Below are 22,013 nucleotides of genomic sequence, written 5' to 3' on the forward strand. Positions count from 1 at the left end.
TACAACTCTCCTTTGTAAACATTGATGAACATCACAGATTGTATTGTTTTTGGTTGATTCTTCATCGTTCCTACAAGGCCCTAGATAAGATTATAATGACAAATTATTGAATTAGAGATTTGTGTTTTATACCTAATTTTGGTGAATAATATTTTCAACGAGAAACTTTTACATACACAAAATGTCAAATTTAAGATTTAAATGATATCAATTTTACAACTTGAATCAACCTTATTACTTTTTTTTCGACTAAACATTATAATCACCCAATAAACTTAAAAAAATGTAACACTTTTATAATTTTATTTGGTAGATAATTTTGCAGAATTGATGTTAACCGAGGGAAGCTATTATGAGTTGACCTTCAGGCAGAAAAAAATGGAAGGTAGTAGGGTAAGCTAAGCTTTGCCGAACACGTACTTAAAAAGACATGAAACCAAAGAATTAGAAGTTTTCCAGCATTAGAAAAATAAATAATCTCTGTGATTAAGAGTATTTTAATAAGGATTAAACAATTTTTTAATTGTTCATTCCTTTTTGCTTCACGCCAGCAGAGATGTTTAATGTTTTCGTACGCCACTTTACACAAGAGTTTTAAGAACCGGTGAAAAGCGCTGAAATCCATTTTCTTGTTGAAAAAATAATAATCCACTGGTAATTTCTTGATCCAGCGTCCACGATTCAATCATGTTCTGTTGCAAAACAATAGCTTTCATTTACCAAAGCGAGTACAGTTCCCAGTTTTGCCACAGAGTTTCAATATTCCTGCACCTACCAATTCCATTTCTCAGTGTAAGTTATGTTCTTTTTGGCCTTCAATTCTTGTTTTTTATTCCATTTTATTTTCTGGGATATGTTCTAAAAGAATTTCCTTTTCATTTTTGTTGTGCGTGTTTGTGTTTCTTTCTGCAGTTGGGGGCACTAGATGTTCGTTGTGCAAATGTGCATCACAGAGTTTATCAGGATCCTTTGAAAGGGATCCAGGTCAGGAATATGGACCCGAACCAAATCAGGTTCTCATATTTTTACTAAAAGAATCTAATAGTGTTCAAATTTTAGGTAAACTGAATTTCCTTACAGTTTGATAATAATAATTTTGGTTCAAGGAGTAATCATCTCTTCCTATTTGCTATATGTAGTATTGTTAATTGCTTCTTAATAGGCAATGTTCAAAACTTTATAATGGGGGTTTGATAATTGATACCCAAATCCTATATTTGATTTGTATTTAAGCATTGGATGTTCTTTTCTATGTTGCTCCAAGTTAATCCTATTCATCTTTTTAGTTATAAACATTGACATTATCAACTATTTTGGGCAAAAAATTTGTTGTAGTTCTTCTGTATGTCTCGTTTCAGATGGTTGAACAAAAGGAGGCTTCTATAGTGGATATTTTGAAGCAATCAAATTCCATTCTGCCTCATGTAGTCCTTGCTAGTACAATTCTGGCTCTTGTGTATCCGCCTTCTTTTTCATGGTTTACCAGCAGGTCATTACCTGATTCTTTCTATGAATATCCGTCCATAGCCCATACTATGTATTTTGCTTTTGCTTGTAATGGATAAGGATCAGTTCCAGCTTCTGTTTGTTTAAATCATCCCCTTAAAATCAAGATTAATTCTTCCATTCATTTTCGCTTATTTATATCTAAGATCAATAACATCCTTTTTGTATTAGTTGCGATTTGAAGTAGGTCTATGTTTGTCTTTGTGATCAATGCTATCAATGAATAAATAGAGTTCAATGAACTTTTGGACTGTGATGTCTTAGCTTATGCTTTTGTTATTTGATCTCTTTCTAGGTACTATGCCCCTGCATTGGGTTTTTGATGTTTGCAGTGGGGGTTAATTTCAGTGAGAAGGATTTTATTGAAGCATTCAAAAGGCCAGATGCTATATTGGTTGTGTCGTAACCGGATTTCGTCCGGGCACGAAATATTTATTTTGGCGGGGAAATTGATGTGAATAAATAATTTTGAAAATAATTTGTGAGTCGCCATCGACCTTTTGGATCAGGTAGGTCGAATACCTAAAAAATTTTCTTTTAAAAGAGTTTTTAAAAAAAACATCAATTAAAAAAATGAACTGATCTGCGTTTTATAACCAAAAATTCGTTCTTAATAATAAAAAGGGATTCGTGGTCGGTTACGTTTAGGGAAGGATTAGCACCCCTACAACGCCCAAAATTGGTACTTTTTAATTATAAATTGTCTCTATTATTAAAATTATAAAAATTCAAAAATATATTTAATTTATAATCCTATTATTTCAAAATTATATAAAAAAATATTTATTTATTTAAAAATATCAGAAAAGAACTTCTAGGTGCCTTAAGACAGCTCTTTTCTTTGATATTGATAAATATTAATTTAAATAATATTGTTTAAAAAAATATCAGAATAGGACATCCAGTTGTATTAAGACTGTCATTTTCTTCGATATTAAAAATAAACATTAAAAAATTTATTCCAGATTTATTATATATATATTTATGAATACATAAAAATATTTAAAAATATAAACAAATAAAATTAAAACAATAAAAATACCACTAAAACAATATATTTTAAAAGCAATAAAATAAATGAAAACTTATAAATTAAATGACTAAATTATAGTAAAATTAAAAACTTAATTCAATATTAATCAAAGTATTAGGGATTAAACATGCTATTTCTTTATTTTATTTATTTAGTGACTAAAATAAAATTATATAAAATTCGAATATTATAATAAAATAAATTAAAAATATAAACTAAGGATTAAAATATTATTTATTAAAATTAAGGGATTAAATCTGCTATTTATCCTAAATATATTATTTTAATATAAAGGACTAAAATGAATAAAATTAAAATTAAAGAACCAAATTAAAAGGATTATAAATTTGATTTAGTGACTAAAATGTAAAGTTTACAAATTGGGATGACTGCGGACGTGGTTTAACTATTCTATAATTACGCGCATAGTCCTTCCCAAAACGACGTCGTTCGGGAAGGCCTATATATGGTCCAAAACCGGCTGGCCCGAAGGGCCAGCCTTCATTTTTTTTCATTTCTGTTCTCTCTCTAACTGAGAGAGAACAAATTTCTCTGCCTTCTCTCTAGCTTCCCTCATCGGAGGGAAGCCGGTCACCGGTCGGCCACCGTGAATGCAACCGCCGGCCACCGCATCCGGTGGCCGGAAAAAAATATTTTTACACTAATAGATAGATCGGACCGTCCTAAGGACTGTTCCGGTGTTATTTCCTCCTAAAAAGCTCCCAATCGGAGCGAATCTACAAAAGTACCTTCGGTGTTTCGAAGGTTCCGGTGGTCGGGGCTTCCTTGGTAAGTTTCTTTTCTTCCTTTTTCCTTTTTTTTTTTTTTGTTGCTTTGCTGCTGAGATCGTTGGTAGTATGTATATATTTTTTCTGGTTTTGTCTCTCTCTGTCTCTGTGTTCTCTGTCTTTTTTCCTTCCTTCTCTGTCTCCGTCTCTTTTTCTTTTTCAGGTTGGGGTGGTGGCTTTTATAGCCACCACCGGTGTGGCCATCGGACCAGTCCGAAGATGGGGTATCGGTGAGTCACCGGACTACCAGTGGTGACTCACCCCGTAACCATGGCATGGACGGCTGGCGTTGATCTTCTGGAGTCTTCATTTGGGACGTGGCAGCGGCGGAGGCGGCGAGAAAGTGTCGGCAGCCGCGTGGAAACTGGGGCGGCGCCGCGTGGCCCTAGGGTATCAAACCCTAGGGTTTCCCTCTGGAGCCATCTGGACCGTTGGATCTTGCCAGATCCAACGGCAGCAAGCTGAGGCGGCTGGTTTAGATTAGGGTTAGGAAACCCTAACTGGAAACCCAAATGTTTAGGGTTTCTGGTTTGATTTGGACCGGTTCTGGTTTGTTTGTAACTGGGCCGGTCCAGTTGTAATTGGTCTGTAATTATTATTTATATATATATGTTTAATATATATTTAATAATAATAATAATAATGATAATAATAATAATAATAATAATAATAATAGTAATAATAATAATAATAATAATAATAATTAATAATAATAATATGGATAAAAAATTAATATCTTCAACTGCCCCTCTTTGCTCATTCTTGTGTTAACAAGAATAGGGCAAAGATGAAAAGATAATAAAATTTTTTATCCATTTTGACTTTACTTTGATCATAATGGAGATATTGAATAAATTCTTCTCTCTCTCCAGATAAGTTCTTCTTATTATGAACTTTCTGCTGGGGATGATGATGACCTCCTTTCTGTGATAGAGTCATTCAAAAGGTTGAATAAGCTCTTGATGAGTTCTTCTCATTATGAACTTTTTCTAGAAAGGCTGATGCTAATCTATCTCCTTCTGCGATAGAATTATGCAAAAAGTTGAACAAGTTCTTCTTATTATGAACTTCTTCTTTCTTCTTCAGATGAGTTCTTCTCATTATGAACTTCTCCGGAAAAGATAATCCATCAATTGATGAATTCAGGTAAAAGGTTGAACAAATTCTTCTAATTATGAACTTCTTCTTCCTTCTTCAGATGAGTTCTTCTCATTATGAACTTTCTCTGGAAAAGATGATCCCTCAAATGATGGATTCAGGTAAAAGGTTGAACAAATTCTTCTCATTATGAACTTCTTCTTCCTTCTTCAGATGAGTTCTTCTCATTATGAACTTTCTCTGGAAAAGCTGATCCCTCAAATGATGGATTCAGGTAAAAGGTTGAACAAATTCTTCTCATTATGAACTTCTTCTTCCTTCTTCAGATGAGTTCTTCTCATTATGAACTTTCTCTGGAAAAGCCGATCCATCAAATGATGGATTCAGGTAAAAGGTTGAACAAATTCTTCTCATTATGAACTTCTTCTTCCTTCTTCAGATGAGTTCTTCTCATTATGAACTTTCTCTGGAAAAGCTGATCCATCAAATGATGGATTCAGGTAAAAGGTTGAACAAATTCTTCTCATTATGAACTTCTTCTTCCTTCTTCAGATGAGTTCTTCTCATTATGAACTTTCTCTGGAAAAGCTAATCTTTCAAATGATAGATTTGAATCTTTGCTAAAATCTTTGAAATTCCTGTTAAAAATTCAACAAGAATAAAAATGAATGAAAGTGCACCTATTTTTGTAAACACCTAAAATATGATGCATGAATGTTAAGTTATTTGATTTCAGATTGGTGAATTGAATATTTCTTCAATTGTAAAAACCCAATAGATCTTTCTTTTTCAAATCAAAGAATATATCATCTTTGACAAATGTAGATGTAGATATAATGTCACAAAACCTCTTGAGAATAAAACTCAATAGTATAGGCTCTTGAAAAGCTTGCATTCAGGCAACATGTTGATTCTGATAACAATTCATCTGATTATGAAGTGACCTTTCAAGATGATTTCACAGATATCGATAGTTCTTCTAATACCGAGAAATCTTGAATTCTGATTCTGATGAGGAGAATAAACTGTTATACTTGACAAAAATGGGATTCTCATGGGCTGAAACTTCAATAGCCCTGGAGAAATGTGGTCCAGATTCATCAATTGCAGAATTGGCAAATTTTATATGTGCTGCTTAAATGACTAAGGCTGCTGATGTACTTCTTCTAGTAAAAGATATGAAGTCATTATGCAATGATCCCAATTACAAGCAAAGGCAAAACTTGGGCTATGATTTTTGAAAAGGAAGAAGCAGAAGAAGCTTGAAAATAAGCTTCTTAATGAAGATAATCATGCATTTCATCTTTTAATTCCAATGATTGGTTCTGTAGTTCTTACCAGATCAAATAACTCAAAGAACACTTCCAGAAGATGCTATTGAGTATCCTTATTTTTACTATGAGCAAATTCATCTTCCAAATTCAATGATTGGTTTTTTGGGTTCATACCAAACCAGATAACTCAAAGAACACTTCCAGAAGATGCTATTGGCAAATTCATCTTTTAAACTCAATGATTGTTCTGTCCAACCAGATCAGATAACTCAAAGAACACTTCCAGAAGATGCTATTGGCAAATTCATCTTCCAAATTCAATGCTTGATTCTGTCCAATCAGATCAGATAACTCAAAGAACACTTCCAGAAGATGCTATTGGCAAATTCATCTTCTAAACTCAATGCTTGATTCTGTCCAATCAGATCAGATAACTCAAAGAACACTTCCAGAAGATGCTATTGGCAAATTCATCTTCTAAACTCAATGATTGTTCTGTCCAACCAGATCAGATAACTCAAAGAACACTTCCAGAAGATGCTATTGGCAAATTCATCTTCTAAACTCAATGATTGTTCTGTCCAACCAGATCAGATAACTCAAAGAACACTTCCAGAAGATGCTATGAGCACATTCATCTTCCTAATTCAATGATTGATTCTGCTAAACCAGGTCAGATAACTCAAAGAACACTTCCAGAAGATGCTATTAACAAATTCATTTGTTCTATTTAATGTTTGGACTGGGATATCACAGTACTTATTCGATGTAAAGCCAGAATTTGTAGATTCGAAGCATTTCCATGCTGCTACACTAAAAAGGGCTATATTCTTAATTCTGCCAATTAAGAACAGATTTTCTCTTATTCTACTTCCTCCATGTGTTGATGCTTTTCCATTGACAAAGAAATGATGGCCTTCCTTTGAGTGTCCAGAAGTATTTTCTTGATGAGTGCTGAAAATGGAATCTAGTATGGGTTGGAAGGAATAAAGTTGCTCCACTTGAACCTGATGAGGTGGAAATACTTCTAGTTTTCTTTAAAAACCATACACAAGGATCTGTATAGAGACATATTTCCCAGTGATATCAATGTCTTGTTTCCTTTTGTTGGAATCAGTGCTGCAAAGATCACCTTCTATTGTCTTAGTATATTTTTGAAAACAGATGTGCAAGAACTGAATGGTGATCGGTTGGAGCAATTGATGAGTAGATTTGGCGGATTCGACTTTGTTGTCGGTAACATCCCATGTAACAATTTTGATGTTCATGGCTTTAAGATGGTGATGATTTGCTTACTTTGTATTCCATGTATTTAAAAGTATTAACATAAAGTGATATTCAAAAATCTTTAATTTATTTCAAAATTATGTTAGTTCAATAGAAAAGAATAAATTGAATTTCCAAAAATAAATTGAATCTCAAATAAATTGAAATTGAAATAGATATAATTGTATTCAAAGTTATGGCAAGCATAAGAATAATAAAAATTCAAATGTCTCAACAAATTATAAGCATAAGTATTTCTAAATTAATCAAGTTGACACAATTTAGAGTAATGTTGTAAGCTTTTGTCTGGAAGATCTCAAACGTTGTCAAAATGCTTGTAGATGTGAAGTTTCTCCCAAACTGTCAAAATCTTAAGAAAGTTCAATTGCCAGATGCCTAATATCAACCTGCATTTGAGCCGCCTTTTCAGGTTTTCAACTCAAATCCTTCCTTTGGTTACAAGATGCCCTTTGCGGGTTTTCACCTTGACCCCCTTTTTCTTTTTTCCTTTTTTCTTTTTTTTTTCTTTTCTTTTTTTCCTCTTTTCTTTTCTTTTTTTTTCTTTCTTTTTCTTCAAGCATAATATCTCTTGACAGAATCCGAGTTTATTGGATTTTTCAGAATTTTTCCATCCATTTCTGCCAAGATCAACGCTCCTCCGGAAAAGGCCTTTTTCACAACGTATGGCCCTTCCCAATTAAGCATCCATTTCCCATGGAAATCTTTCTGTATAGGCAAGATCTTTTTTAATACTAGATCACCCTCTTGGAATTCTCTTGGATGTATTTTTTTGTCATGAGACTTCATCATCCGTTTTTGATACATCTGTCCATGGCAAACAGCTTTCAATCTTTTCTCATCAATAAGGTTCAATTGATCAAATCTAGATTGGATCCATTCAGATTCATCCAATTTTATTTCTCTCAATATTCGAAGCGATGGAATCTCAACTTCAATTGGTAATACTGCTTCCATCCCATAGACTAAAGAAAAAGGCGTTGCCCCAGTAGATGTTCGAACAGTAGTTCGGTATGCATATAGAGCAAAAGGTAACTTTTCGTGCCAATCTTTGTAAGTTTCAGTGGTCTTTGTAATGATTCTCTTGATATTCTTATTTGCTGCTTCAACTGCCCCATTCATTTTTGGACGATACGCCACTGAGTTTGAATGTTTGATCTTAAACTGTGCACAAAGTTCGGTCATCATTTTGTTGTTCAAGTTCAGAGCATTATCTGTAATGATCCTTTCTGGTAGACCATATCGGCAAACTATCTCTTTCTTTATGAATTTGCAGACTGTGGACCTCTTAATATTGGTGTATGAAGCAGCTTCAACCCATTTGGTAAAATAATCAATTGCCACAAGGATGAAACAATGTCCATTCGATGTTTTTGGTGTGATTGCTCCAATGACATCTATTCCCCACATAGAAAATGGCCAGGGTGCTGTCATTACATGTAAAGGAGATGGGGGTACATGAATCTTGTCTGCATATATCTGGCATTTATGACATTTCCTTGCATAATCAATGCAATCTGTGTACATAGTAGCCCAATAGTATCCATATCTCATTATTTTTCTGGCCATGGAAAGACCATTTGCATGTGTTCCACATATTCCACTGTGTACTTCTTCAATGACGTTTCGAGCTTCGCTGGTATTTAAACATCTCAATAGCATTTGATCACTGCTTCTTCTATACATAATCTCTCCATCAAGAAAATATCCAGCAACCATTCTTCTCAAAGTTCTTTTATCAATTTCCGATGCATTTGGTGGATAACTTTGATTTTTGATATATTGCAGGATATCATGATACCATGGTTTACCATCTACCTCTTCTTCCACACTATAACAATGTGCAGGAATTTCATATACTTGTATTTTGATTGGCATCATATCAACCTTCTTAGTTGCTTGAAACATAGCAGCTAATGTAGCCAAAGCATCTGCCATTTGATTTTCTTCTCGAGGGAGATAATTGAAGGTAACTTTCTCAAATTCCTTCACTAATTCAAGGGTAAAATTTCTGTATTCCAACAATTTGGGATCTTTTGTTTCCCATTCTCCTCGCAATTGATACACCACCAAAGATGAATCTCCATATATCTTGAGAAATTTGATTTTTCTTTCTATAGCTGCTTTCAATCCCATGACACAAGCTTCATATTCCGCCATGTTATTGGTGCAAAAGAACTCCAGTCTGCTTGTAAAGGGATAATAAATATTTTCTGGAGAAATTAACACTGCCCCAATTCCTCGTCCCAAAGCATTAGATGCTCCGTCAAAATAAAGCTTCCAAGTTGCAAATTCATCATTTGTTCTGACTTCTTCATTCATGGATATGCACAACAGATCTTCATCGGGAAAATTGAAGTTCAAAGGCTGATAATCATTTGATACACGACTGGCCAGAAAATCAGCTATGACACTTCCTTTTATCGCTTTTTGGTTGACATATATAATATCAAACTCAGATAATAACATCTGCCATCTAGCCATTCTGCCTGTCAAAGCTGGTGATTCCATTAAGAATTTCAAAGGATCAAGTTTTGATATCAACCAAGTAGTATGGTATAACATATATTGTCTGAGTCTTCGAGTAGTCCACACCAAAGCACAACATAATTTTTGTATTGGTGGATATCGAACTTCACAATCAGTAAATTTCTTGCTCAGATAATAAATAGCTTTTTCTTTTCTTCCAGATTCATCATGCTGTCCTAGTACACATCCCATCGAATTTTCGAAGACCGTCAAGTAGAGAATTAATGGTCTATCAGGCATTGGTGATACTAAAATGGGGGCATTGGATAAATATTTCTTAATAATATCCAAAGTTTCTTGACATTCTTCATTCCAGACTTCAGGATTGTTCTTTCGAAGTAATTTGAACACTGGATCACATTTGTCAGTTAATTGAGAAATGAACCGAGATATATAATTTAATCTTCCCAAAAAGCCTCGAACTTGTTTTTTTGTATTGGGTGGTGGAAGATCTTGAATTGCTTTGACTTTATCTGGATCAATCTCGATTCCTTTTTTGCTGACCACAAATCCCAAAAGTTTTCCAGAAGTTACCCCAAAAGTGCATTTAGCGGGGTTGAGCTTTAATTGATATCTCCTCAATCTCTGGAAAAGCTTTCTTAGATTTTGAATATGTTCTTCTTCAGTTCGGGATTTGGCAATCATGTCATCTACATATACTTCAATCTCTTTGTGCATCATGTCATGAAACAAAGTTACCATGGCTCTTTGATATGTTGCCCCTGCATTTTTCAATCCAAATGGCATCACTTTATAACAGAATGTGCCCCACATGGTTATGAATGTTGTTTTTTCCATGTCTTCAGGATTCATTTTTATCTGATTATATCCTGAAAATCCATCCATAAATGAAAACCATGCATGCCCTGCAGTATTGTCCACCAATGTGTCTATGTGGGGTAATGGAAAGCTATCTTTTGGACTAGCTTTGTTGAGATCTCTGTAATCCACACACATTCGAACTTTCCCATTTTTCTTTGGTACGGGAACAATGTTGGCTACCCATTCTGGGTATTTAGCTGCCTGTAGGAAACCTGCATTGATCTGTTTCATCACTTCTTCTTTGATTTGCAACAACATTTCTGGCCTCATTTGTCTGAGCTTTTGTTGGACCGGTTTATATTCTGGATTGATTGGAAGCTTGTGTATCACTATATCTGTGCTTAAACCAGGCATATCTTGATAAGACCATGCAAAGATATCTTTGAACTCTTGAAGGAGATTTATCAATTCTTGTTTTATCTGGACTGTCAAAGTGGTACCAATTTTCACCTCTTTTATTTCTTCATATGTTCCCAAATTCACAGTCTCAACCTCTTCTTTGTGGGGTAGAATTTGTTTGTCTTCTTTTTCTACCAATCTTAATAGTTCAGTAGGAATATCACATTCCAGTTCATCCTCACAACCATTGATTTCTTCCAGACATATAGGATGCTCTAAATTTATCACTGGATTAAATTTAGGAATACACATGCTATTAACACGGTGACACCTGCAAATTTAAGTCGGACATATTTCCGAAAGAATATAGTAAATTTATGAAATGTAAAAATGTAATAAAATGTAAAGAATGATTGCCATCTGAAAATTTTAAAGAAAATTCCTTATATTTAACATAATTTCTTTTACAAGATAACAAAAAGTTTTCATATTTTTGAGCTAAACATAAAGATTAGTTCTGAATATTACTCTGTATTAATATTAAAAACTATAGGAAGATCTTCAGCGGTCCAATTGGTGAGTGTTTCTCCAGGAAGACATGGTCGAATCCTATCCAAGTATTTGCCAGTTTTGTTGTCATTCATGATCATGTTGATAAATAATCCATTCATAGCTTCTTCAACTATGTCTTGATCTTTCGTCAACTTTTCTTCTTTAAAGGCTTCAACAAGCTGCTGTTCCACATTAATTGTTCCCCCTGATCTGAATGTGGTCTTCAACTGTGGGAAAGACATGTGTTTCCAAAGGATTTCTTCCCCTTTCAATTTTGCCTTTCTGTCTTCACATCTTCTTTTCATCTCTTTGTTCTTTTGCTGAAGATTGGGCTTAAACCCTAGCCCAAAACGGTCTTTTTATCTTTATACTGATAGGAACTGAAATCCCTTGAAGATTCTTTCCTAGACCTCTCCCAGTTTTAGCTCCGATGCCTAAAGTTTGTTGTACCGTCATCTTGGTGCAATCAGACAATCTGGGATATGGAATTTTGCTTCCTTCTGCAATAAAGGTTGCATTTACAAATTCAAGAGCTCGAAAAGAGCATTCAAGAGCCTCATTATTGATGTTGATATATGGAACATCGCTTGTTACAGACGCAATGATTTCTTCTTCAGCACTAACGCATATTAGTTGTCCCTCAACAACAAATTTCAATTTCTGATGTAATGAAGAAGGAACGGCTCCTGCTGAATGAATCCATGGCCTCCCTAATAAACAATTATATGTGGGGTGGATGTCCATCACCACAAAGTCAATATTGTACACGACAGGGCCGATTAACAACGGTATTTCCATTTTCCCAAGCACTTCTTTTTGAGTACCATCAAATGCTCGTACCACATTCTGATAACTCTTCATGTGTGATTGATCCAGAGGCATTCTTTGAAGTGTAACTAGAGGCATCAAGTTGAGAGCGGATCCATTGTCAATTAATACTCCTGGTAACACATGACCATGACAATGTGTCGTGATGTTCAAAGCTTTTACTGACCCCATTCCGCCTTCCGGTATTTCATCATCCGTGAACGTTATGTAATTGTCAGCGGCTATATGTCCCACAATTCTGTCAAGTTTATTGAGGGATATATCTTCAGGGATAAATGTTTGATTGAGAATTTTCATCAAAGCATTTCTATGTGCTTCTGAATTCATCAATAGATCAAGAATAGAAATTCTCGCTTGTTGTTTGTGTAGTTGTTCAACCACACTATACTCATTATGTTTCAAAAATTTCAAAAATTCTTGAGCTTGTTTTTCTGTCACAGGCTCATTAAATGCTGGAAGGGATTCATCCTCAAATACCTTCTGAGGTATTGCCATGGCTTTTCCTTTGGCTTTCACTTGTTCTGAAGCATTGGATGTTTCGGGAGAATAACATCTCCCACTTCTTGTAAAAAACCGACCTCGCTCACTGCTTCAGACGTCGATGTGGTACTCAGACTTTGTATTTTCTCTTCTGTTTTTTCTAGAGAAACAGATCCTCCTACCATTGAAACATTGGTAGTATAATTCCAAGGTACCCTGCGGGTATCTTTGTATGGAAATGGTAGAGGAGTGGTAATAACTACTTTCGGCTTTATTGGTGCAGGAATCGCCGTAGATGATTTTACATTAATGATCACAGGATCATTTATTCTTTGACTTGGTTTAGAATCCTCTGATGAGCAAACATCATCTTCTTTTTTTTTCTGGTTCTTCTTCAAAGAATTCTATTTCTCTGTTGTTCATCAATTTTTGCACCAAATCCCTAAATTTAGGACATAGTTGAATTTTATGCCCTTCCTCCTGATGATATTCACAATAACTCTTGCCTTCATTCTGCTTTGGCTTGAATTGTTGTGGAATCATACCGGCTAAAAAAAGTTGTTGGAATATCCAAACAAACGGAGATTTAATTTCAGAAATGTCAGTTTTTGCTTTCTTTCTGTTCTCTTCCTGAATTGCATTCACGTTTTTATCTCCATGATTTGGCAATGGATGATTTGATGCAGATGGTGTATTAAATTCCAACTTCCCAGTGTTGATCAAATTTTGAACCACCCTTTTGAATGCTAAACAGTTTTCAATAGAATGACCCGTAATTCCTTCATGGTAAACACAGTGTGCCTTTGTATCATACCAAGGAGGGAATGGTGGTTGCATGGGAACCAAGGGATAAGGCCGTATAACATCTGCTTTTAACAGCGAATCATAGATCTCTGCATACGGTACTGGTAAAGGCGTAAAAGGCAACCTTTCATTTTCCTTTCGAGATCCTCTGGACTCTGCTCGATTAGTGTTTGTTTCCTATTTCTTAACCATTGGCTGGGTTGTTGTAACACTTTTCGATGAATCTTTGCTGTAAGAATTTGCATTGTTGACTTCATTCTCCTTTTTCCGGTATGTAGGTCTTTTGGAACTAGACCCATCATTCGATTCAATCTTGCCGCTTTTCAAGACATTTTCAATGAGTTCTCCAGAAATGACCAAATCTGCAAAATTTCTGGTTGCATTCCCCATTAGATGGTTTAAATAAAGAGCCTTTAATATATGGACAAACATTACTGTGGCCTCTTTTTCTGACAAAGGTGGTTGAACTTGGGCCGCAGTGTCACGCCATCTCTGGGCATACTGTCTGAATGTTTCATTATTCTTTTTCTCCAAGTTTTGGAGAGTCCATCTATCAGGGACCATGTCTGTCACATGGCGGTACTGCTCTAAAAATGCTTTAGCCAAATCTTTCCGAGATCTAATGTTGGCTTTGGTCAATTGAGTATACCATTTTAAAGCCGGTCCTGTCAAACTATCCTGGAAGCAGTGAATTAACAATTTCTCGTCCTTCACATATCCTGCCATTCTTCGACAAAACATAGTAATGTGGGATGAAGGGCATGTAGTACCATCATATTTATCAAATTCGGGAGCTTTGAACTTGATGGGGAGGATTAGGTCTGGAACCAAACTCAACTCACTAGCATCAAACCCATAGAATGATTCAGTTATTTCCACGGATTTCATTCGTTCTTCTAAGTTCTTGATCTGTCTGGTCAGTTCTTCATTTACTTTTTGTTTCTCATTCAGCTCATTCAAATCTGGGATCAAATGATCAGTATTAAGATCCCCTATTTTCACATCTGATATAAGCGAATTTTTGCTTGAAGATGCAGGATCCACTTGTTGATCTTCATGTGGTTTGACTTCTTGTAATGCAGATGTACGAGCATTGATTTGTATAGGTGTAGTACCAGAATGATAAATTGGTTCTGGTGGAAAACCTAGAGGATACATAGATTCTTGATCAAAAGATACAGGATTTTCAGGCATTTTTCCAATAATAGCCTGCCTTTTAAACATATCCTCTATTTTCTTCATCATACTGTCTTGTGAATTTGCAATACTAGCTTCAATTTTTTCCAACTTCATTCTCATTTCTTCTTGTTCTTTATGATGCTGTTCCTCAATACGCTGTATTTTATCCTCCATAATTCTCTTAGTAGCTTGTCTAGTACCGTAGTGATGTAGTATTTCTCTTTTGGCCAGAGTAACTACGATTGAAAAATCTTTTAATATTATTTTTTCAAATTTTAATTAATGAATTTTAACTTAATAAATAAAATAATTCATAGTGAAAATTATGAAATGAATGATGAATGTATGCAAAATGCATGTATGTAAAAAACATTGATCCCAAAAAGTTAACTGTCATAGAACAACTTTCATCGGCATACAAAAGTTTCTTTATAATAGTTCATAACTACAGATAAGGCGTAGCTTTCCTATTAAGCTCTATAATTTCTTTCATTAACCATGACACCTTCTTTCCGCACTTAGAAACTGGATCAACATGATGCTCAATTATTTTGGCTTCAACAGCTAGTTCCCCAACATATCTAGCAACTTCGCTCATTTGTACCATGGCCTCGAACACCATATTACTTCTTTCTTCACTTCTTTCTACATAGAAATTAGTTGACTTTTGCCATTGTTCATTTGTTTCTTCAAGAGTTTGCTCTAACTCAGTGATTCTGACTTGACAATTGTGCAGATTTTTTTCAAGATCTCTAATGCGTCTTCGCAGTGAAGCATTTTCCTCATTACTTTCTTTGAGATCATTAGGTCCTAGACGAACCTTTTCTTGAAACAATGATTCTTCAAGTTGCAAAATGTAAGTATTAAACTCTGAGTTTTTATTTCTAGACTGATCCAACTCTTCTTCAAGTTTTGTTCGTGCTTCTTGTGTTCTTTGATTAAGCTTCTGGATTTGAACATCCTTGTTTCTGCATCTTTGCATCCAATTGCTAGCCACCTCCTGCTCTACCTCAAGTCTGGTGTTGAAATTTTTTCTTTCTAGCTCCCATTTTTCTTTTTCAATATTGGATTCTTCCATCTTTTGGTCTCTGACTTCAAGTTCGGCAATCAACTGGTTCATTTCAGATTCAAATCCCTTGAACATGCTATTTTTCTCACCTTCAAACTTATTAAAGATGTCATTCTTCATCTCTTCTAAATCTTTGGCTCGATCCCTTTCTCTATGTATTTCATTCATGATCTCGCGGTGTTCAGCCTTGTGTTTTATAATTCGCTCTCTTCTGTCGACCTCAAAATCTTCCATTTTTTGCTTTCCTTTCTCAAGGTTTTTGAGTAGACGGCTATTCTTTCCTTTCAGATCTTCAACTCGTCTTTTCTCAATATTCAATTCTCTGGTCATCTGTACCGTCGATTGGCTGGGTCCTGATGCTTTTCGGGATTTATATAACTCCTGGTAATTTTTCTGTAAGGCTCTGTATTCATCCTCACCTTTTTCTTTTTCTTTTCTCAACATTGCACATTGTGATGAATGAAAGTCAATGTCAACCCCCAACATAGCTTTATCTTGTCTCATTTGCTCTAACTCTTTCGACCAGCCTTCTCTTTCTGCTTCAAACTCAACTCTCAAGATTTCAATCTCTGATGGAACCACCTTAATGCGATCTTACATAGAGATATCCTCATTTTGATCTGGTAGAGGAATATTTTCATTTTTTCTGACAGATCTCCATTCTTCATAATCAGGAGTTAGCATTTCTTTTGCTGCTTTAGCTCGGATACAAAAAGTTGTTTTCCAAGCTGTAACGGCTTCCATGATGTTCCTTTTATAATTTTTGCTGTGGAATGCGAACTCAGATGACTGTAATCCAGCAGTGACAGGTACAAATTGACGACCTTCATACTGTCTTATGACCAGAAGTGGTGCATATCCAATTCCTCCCCATAATCCAAGCAGCATTATCCAATTGTAATCACCACATCTGTAAATGAATTCCCTTTGTATTTGCCACGGGGCTCGCCAAACAATGTCATTGCTTTGCAGATTTCGAAAGGCATTAATCCACATATCTTTCGTAATTTCTTTCGGCCATTCCTGCTCCAGAAATTCTTTTAATGGTGAGTAATCCGTATTAAAGCGTCAGTATGAAATCTTTTCTGTCCTCCAGAAATGGCTACGGACCCAAACATATAACAACTGGGTACACCCTGAGAATCGTCCACCTCCTAACTTTCTACAAGCATTTAACGATCTGAAGGTCTCTGCTAGAATTGCAGAAGCAAGATTAGTCTTTTTCAGTAGCTGTTCAAACAAATCTACCACTGCAGCTTCAACATATCCCAATACTTTTGGGAAGATGACCATACCATATATACCCAGAGCAAATAAATCGAATCGTACTTTAGAGTCTAGATGGCTCTGAATAAGTTCTTTAATGTTGGTCCAAGCAATGCCTTCGCTTTCGCCTTTTTGTTTTGTACGGGATGCCACCCATTCTTCTCGTACCCCAGCAATCTTTGCTAATTTAACTCGAAAGGGTTGAGTTTTAATTGACTTTGAATAGATTCGATTCTCCAAAACCCCATCTATATGTAGCAAAGTTGTGTATTCTTCAATAGTAGGGACCAAGTCTTCCTTATTGAGAGTGAAGCAAGTGTACCCTGGATTCCAGAATTGAATTAAGGCTCTGAGTAATTCATCATCAACTTCAACATAGAGCAAATATGGGATGTCTCCATAAGTCTGATAAAACTGCAATTTTTTGTTTGAATCCCAACTTTCCCAAATGCTTCGCAAATCTTGCGTATCATTTCTTTTTAGTGAAACTGGAGCATAACTGGCCAAGTCAGATACATAATCATCCTGCAGACTATCTCCTTCTTGTCTTTGTAAGTCCTCAGCCCACTGTCGTACTTCTGAGTTTAGAATTACTTGATTTGAACACTTTTTATCCATAGATGAAGGCTTTCCAATGAGACAATTAACACAAGGATCAATGTCTTTTATCCTGTATGATGCAATGCAAACAGAAAAATAAAGAACACACAAAAAGAAAATAAATTAGTTTACATAATAAAGAAATTTAATAATAACATTTACATAAATATTCTTTATTTAAACATGCCTTTCTAAATTTAAATAATTTAAATAAACATGTAATTTAAACAATAAATAAATTAACAGGAAAGTCAGAATTCATTTCTCCTGTGTGTACACCTATTTTGGACAAAATTTCGGCATGACTTCTGATCGGAAGAGTTTCTAAGGTTTTTTTATATGCAAGGTTTCAGATCTAAGAATCAAGGTACCCGAATTGTCCTTGTTAGTGCCCCCTTGGGTTGCTAACCCTCAATCCTAGTCCATCACAGACTAAAGTGGATCGAGTTCAATTCGAGGGGATACATTTCTCTATGCCTGACACGGAGAATAAATTCTCACGAAGACATAGAGCATATGAACCCCGAAAGTTACTTGCTAGGTCTGACACGGAGAATAAATTCTCACGAAGACGTCGCTTTCACTCCCACTTAAAAGGGACAACTCAATTATAGAGCTTTATGTTATGTAATGCAAGTATTGTGTGTGAGGAGAAATGTTCAAACCTTTGACAGAAAATAAATAATGAAATAGAATACTTGTAAATAAAAAATGAAATAATATATATAAATACTATAAAAATAATATGTATATATATATATAAACAAAAAATTATAAATTAAATATATGATTTATAATTAATAGAGACAATTTATAATTGATTTTTAAAAGTTTGACCAGTCCCCAGCAGAGTCGCCAAGCTGTCGTAACCGGATTTCGTCCGGGCACGAAATATTTATTTTGGCGGGGAAATTGATGTGTAAATAATTTTGAAAATAATTTGTGAGTCGCCATCGACCTTTTGGATCAGGTAGGTCGAATACCTAAAAATTTTTCTTTTAAAAGAGTTTTTAAAAAAAACATCAATTAAAAAAATGAACTGATCTGCGTTTTATAACCAAAAATTCGTTCTTAATAATAAAAAGGGATTCGTGGTCGGTTACGTTTTAGGGAAGGATTAGCACCCCTACAACGCCCAAAATTGGTACTTTTTAATTATAAATTGTCTCTATTATTAAAATTATAAAAATTCAAAAATATATTTAATTTATAATCCTATTATTTCAAAATTATATAAAAAAATATTTATTTATTTAAAAATATCAGAAAAGAACTTCTAGGTGCCTTAAGACAGCTCTTTTCTTTGATATTGATAAATATTAATTTAAATAATATTGTTTAAAAAAATATCAGAATAGGACATCCAGTTGTATTAAGACTGTCATTTTCTTCGATATTAAAAATAAACATTAAAAAATTTATTCCAGATTTATTATATATATATTTATGAATACATAAAAATATTTAAAAATATAAACAAATAAAATTAAAACAATAAAAATACCACTAAAACAATATATTTTAAAAGCAATAAAATAAATGAAAACTTATAAATTAAATGACTAAATTATAGTAAAATTAAAAACTTAATTCAATATTAATCAAAGTATTAGGGATTAAACATGCTATTTCTTTATTTTATTTATTTAGTGACTAAAATAAAATTATCTAAAATTCGGATATTATAATAAAATAAATTAAAAATATAAACTAAGGATTAAAATATTATTTATTAAAATTAAGGGATTAAATCTGCTATTTATCCTAAATATATTATTTTAATATAAAGGACTAAAATGAATAAAATTAAAATTAAAGAACCAAATTAAAAGGATTATAAATTTGATTTAGTGACTAAAATGTAAAGTTTACAAATTGGGATGACTGCGGACGTGGTTTAACTATTCTATAATTACGCGCATAGTCCTTCCCAAAACGACGTCGTTCGGGAAGGCCTATATATGGTCTAAAACCGGCTGGCCCGAAGGGCCAGCCTTCATTTTTTCATTTCTGTTCTCTCTCTAACTGAGAGAGAACAAATTTCTCTGCCTTCTCTCTAGCTTCCCTCATCGGAGGGAAGCCGGTCACCGGTCGGCCACCGTGTGCCGCCGTGAATGCAACCGCATCCGGTGGCCGGAAAAAAATATTTTTACACTAATAGATAGATCGGACCGTCCTAAGGACTGTTCCGGTGTTATTTCCTCCTAAAAAGCTCCCAATCGGAGCGAATCTACAAAAGTACCTTCGGTGTTTCGAAGGTTCCGGTGAGATCCGGTGGTCGGGGCTTCCTTGGTAAGTTTCTTTTCTTCCTTTTTCCTTCTTTTTTTTTGTTGCTTTGCTGCTGAGATCGTTGGTAGTATGTATATATTTTTTCTGTTTTGTCTCTCTCTGTCTCTGTGTTCTCTGTCTTTTTTCCTTCCTTCTCTGTCTCCGTCTCTTTTTCTTTTTCAGGTTGGGGTGGTGGCTTTTATAGCCACCACCGGTGTGGCCATCGGACCAGTCCGAAGATGGGGTCTCGGTGAGTCACCGGATTACCAGTGGTGACTCACCCCGTAGCCATGGCATGGACGGCTGGCGTTGATCTTCTGGAGTCTTCATTTGGGACGTGGCAGCGGCGGAGGCGGCGAGAAAGTGTCGGCAGCCGCGTGGAAACTGGGGCGGCGCCGCGTGGCCCTAGGGTATCAAACCCTAGGGTTTCCCTCTGGAGCCATCTGGACCGTTGGATCTTGCCAAATCCAACGGCAGCAAGCTGAGGCGGCTGGTTTAGATTAGGGTTAGGAAACCCTAACTGGAAACCCAAATGTTTAGGGTTTCTGGTTTGATTTGGACCGGTTCTGGTTTGTTTGTAACTGGGCCGGTCCAGTTGTAATTGGTCTGTAATTATTATTTATATATATATGTTTAATATATATTTAATAATAATAATAATAATGATAATAATAATAATAATAATAATAATAGTAATAATAATAATAATAATAATATTATTATTATTAATAATAATAATAATAATAATAATAATAATAGTAATAATAATAATAATAATATTATTATTAATAATAATAATATGGATAAAAAATTAATATCTTCAGGTTGGTTATGTCGGTCAATTTGTTGTGAAGCCCCCGCTTGGATATATTTTTGGAATACTAGCTGTGACCGCGTTTGGTCTTCCCACTCCTTTAGGTGCATCTATGTTTGTCTTTGTGATCAATGCTATTAAAGATTAGTTCTCTCTATCTTGCCTAAAAATACTATAGAGTTTATGCTTACAAATGTGGTTATGTGAATCAGGTGCTGGGATTATGTTGGTATCCTGTGTAAGTGGTGCCCAGCTCTCAAATTATGCTACATTTTTGACAGATCCACCACTAGCCGGATTAAGGATTGTTATGACATTGTTATCTACTGCTACTGCTGTTTTTGTTACACCAATGTTGTCTCTCCTGCTTATTGGGAAAAGACTGCCCGTTGATGTCCTGGGAATGGTTTCTAGCATTCTGCAGATTGTTATTGCTCCTATTACAGTAGGATTGCTTCTGAATTGGTGATACACTAACCCCAAAATGTGGTTGAACTTGATAATATCTCTAAAGAAGTTCCTATCTAATGTGTTTGCAGGTTGTTCCCTCATCTCTGTAATTCCATGAGGCCATTTTTGCCGCCGCTTGCTGTACTTGATACAGCTTGTTGTGTCGGAGCACCACTCGCTATTAACATTAGTTCGGTTTTGTCCCCTTTTGGTTTAACTCTTCTGTTGCTCATTGTTGCATTCCATTTATCAGCATTCATTGCTGGTTATTTCTTTAGTGGTCTGGTCTTCCATAACGCGCCTGATATGAAAGCGTTGCAGAGAACTCTATCCTTTGAGATAGGTGAGAACGCTTTTTCTTTTCCGTCTTGTTAATTTGCACCATTGCTGATATATTTAATACTGCAGGAATGCAAAGCAGTCTTTTGGCGCTTGCGCTTGCGCTTGCTAACCGGTTCTTTCAGGATCCACTTGTGAGCGTGCCTTCAGCTATCTCCGTAAGCCTTTTTGTTGCCTTTACCCCCAATGAATCATATACAATATTTGCTTTTTCAAATTAGTTCCTTTTAGTCCCCTACAATCCATATCCCATCTTTTCAAATGTTCTTTCTTATATTTATTTCGGGGTTTGAAGTAGTTAGTTCTGGTTAAAACAGATTGCTCATAACTTGATCCTTAACCGTCTCGTTTTTGGGATTTGCAGACTGTAATCATGTCTTTGATGGGATTCGCTCTGGTCATGATTTTGGCAAATAAAACAGAATAACGGGAGAATGATGAGTTCATATGTCAAACCATTGTCATTTGATGCATAAACTTTTGCTGCAATGCGATGATGAAATAATCGGAACGGTGGAGTTCAGCCTACTGAAAATAGAATGAAATCCTTGTAATTTGTGTACAGTTTCATTCTTGACAAGTAGATAAAATTAGAATCTTTTTCCTCATTTCTATACTTTTATGCTGAGTGATTAGTTTAGTAAATTTGGGATTTGGCATATGTAATATCTACCAAGTAAAGGAACTGAGC

General features: G+C 34.9%; 1 pseudogene; it reads left to right on the forward strand.

Moving 5' to 3' along the window:
• The first annotated feature begins 584 nt into the window (after positions 1-584).
• LOC120193735 lies at positions 585-21,927 on the forward strand (annotated as a pseudogene).
• Positions 21,928-22,013: the final 86 nt, after the last annotated feature.

Source organism: Hibiscus syriacus, unplaced genomic scaffold, assembly GCF_006381635.1.
Source record: "Hibiscus syriacus cultivar Baekdansim isolate YM2019G1 unplaced genomic scaffold, ASM638163v2 tig00116996_pilon, whole genome shotgun sequence".
Lineage (NCBI taxonomy): Eukaryota > Viridiplantae > Streptophyta > Magnoliopsida > Malvales > Malvaceae > Hibiscus > Hibiscus syriacus.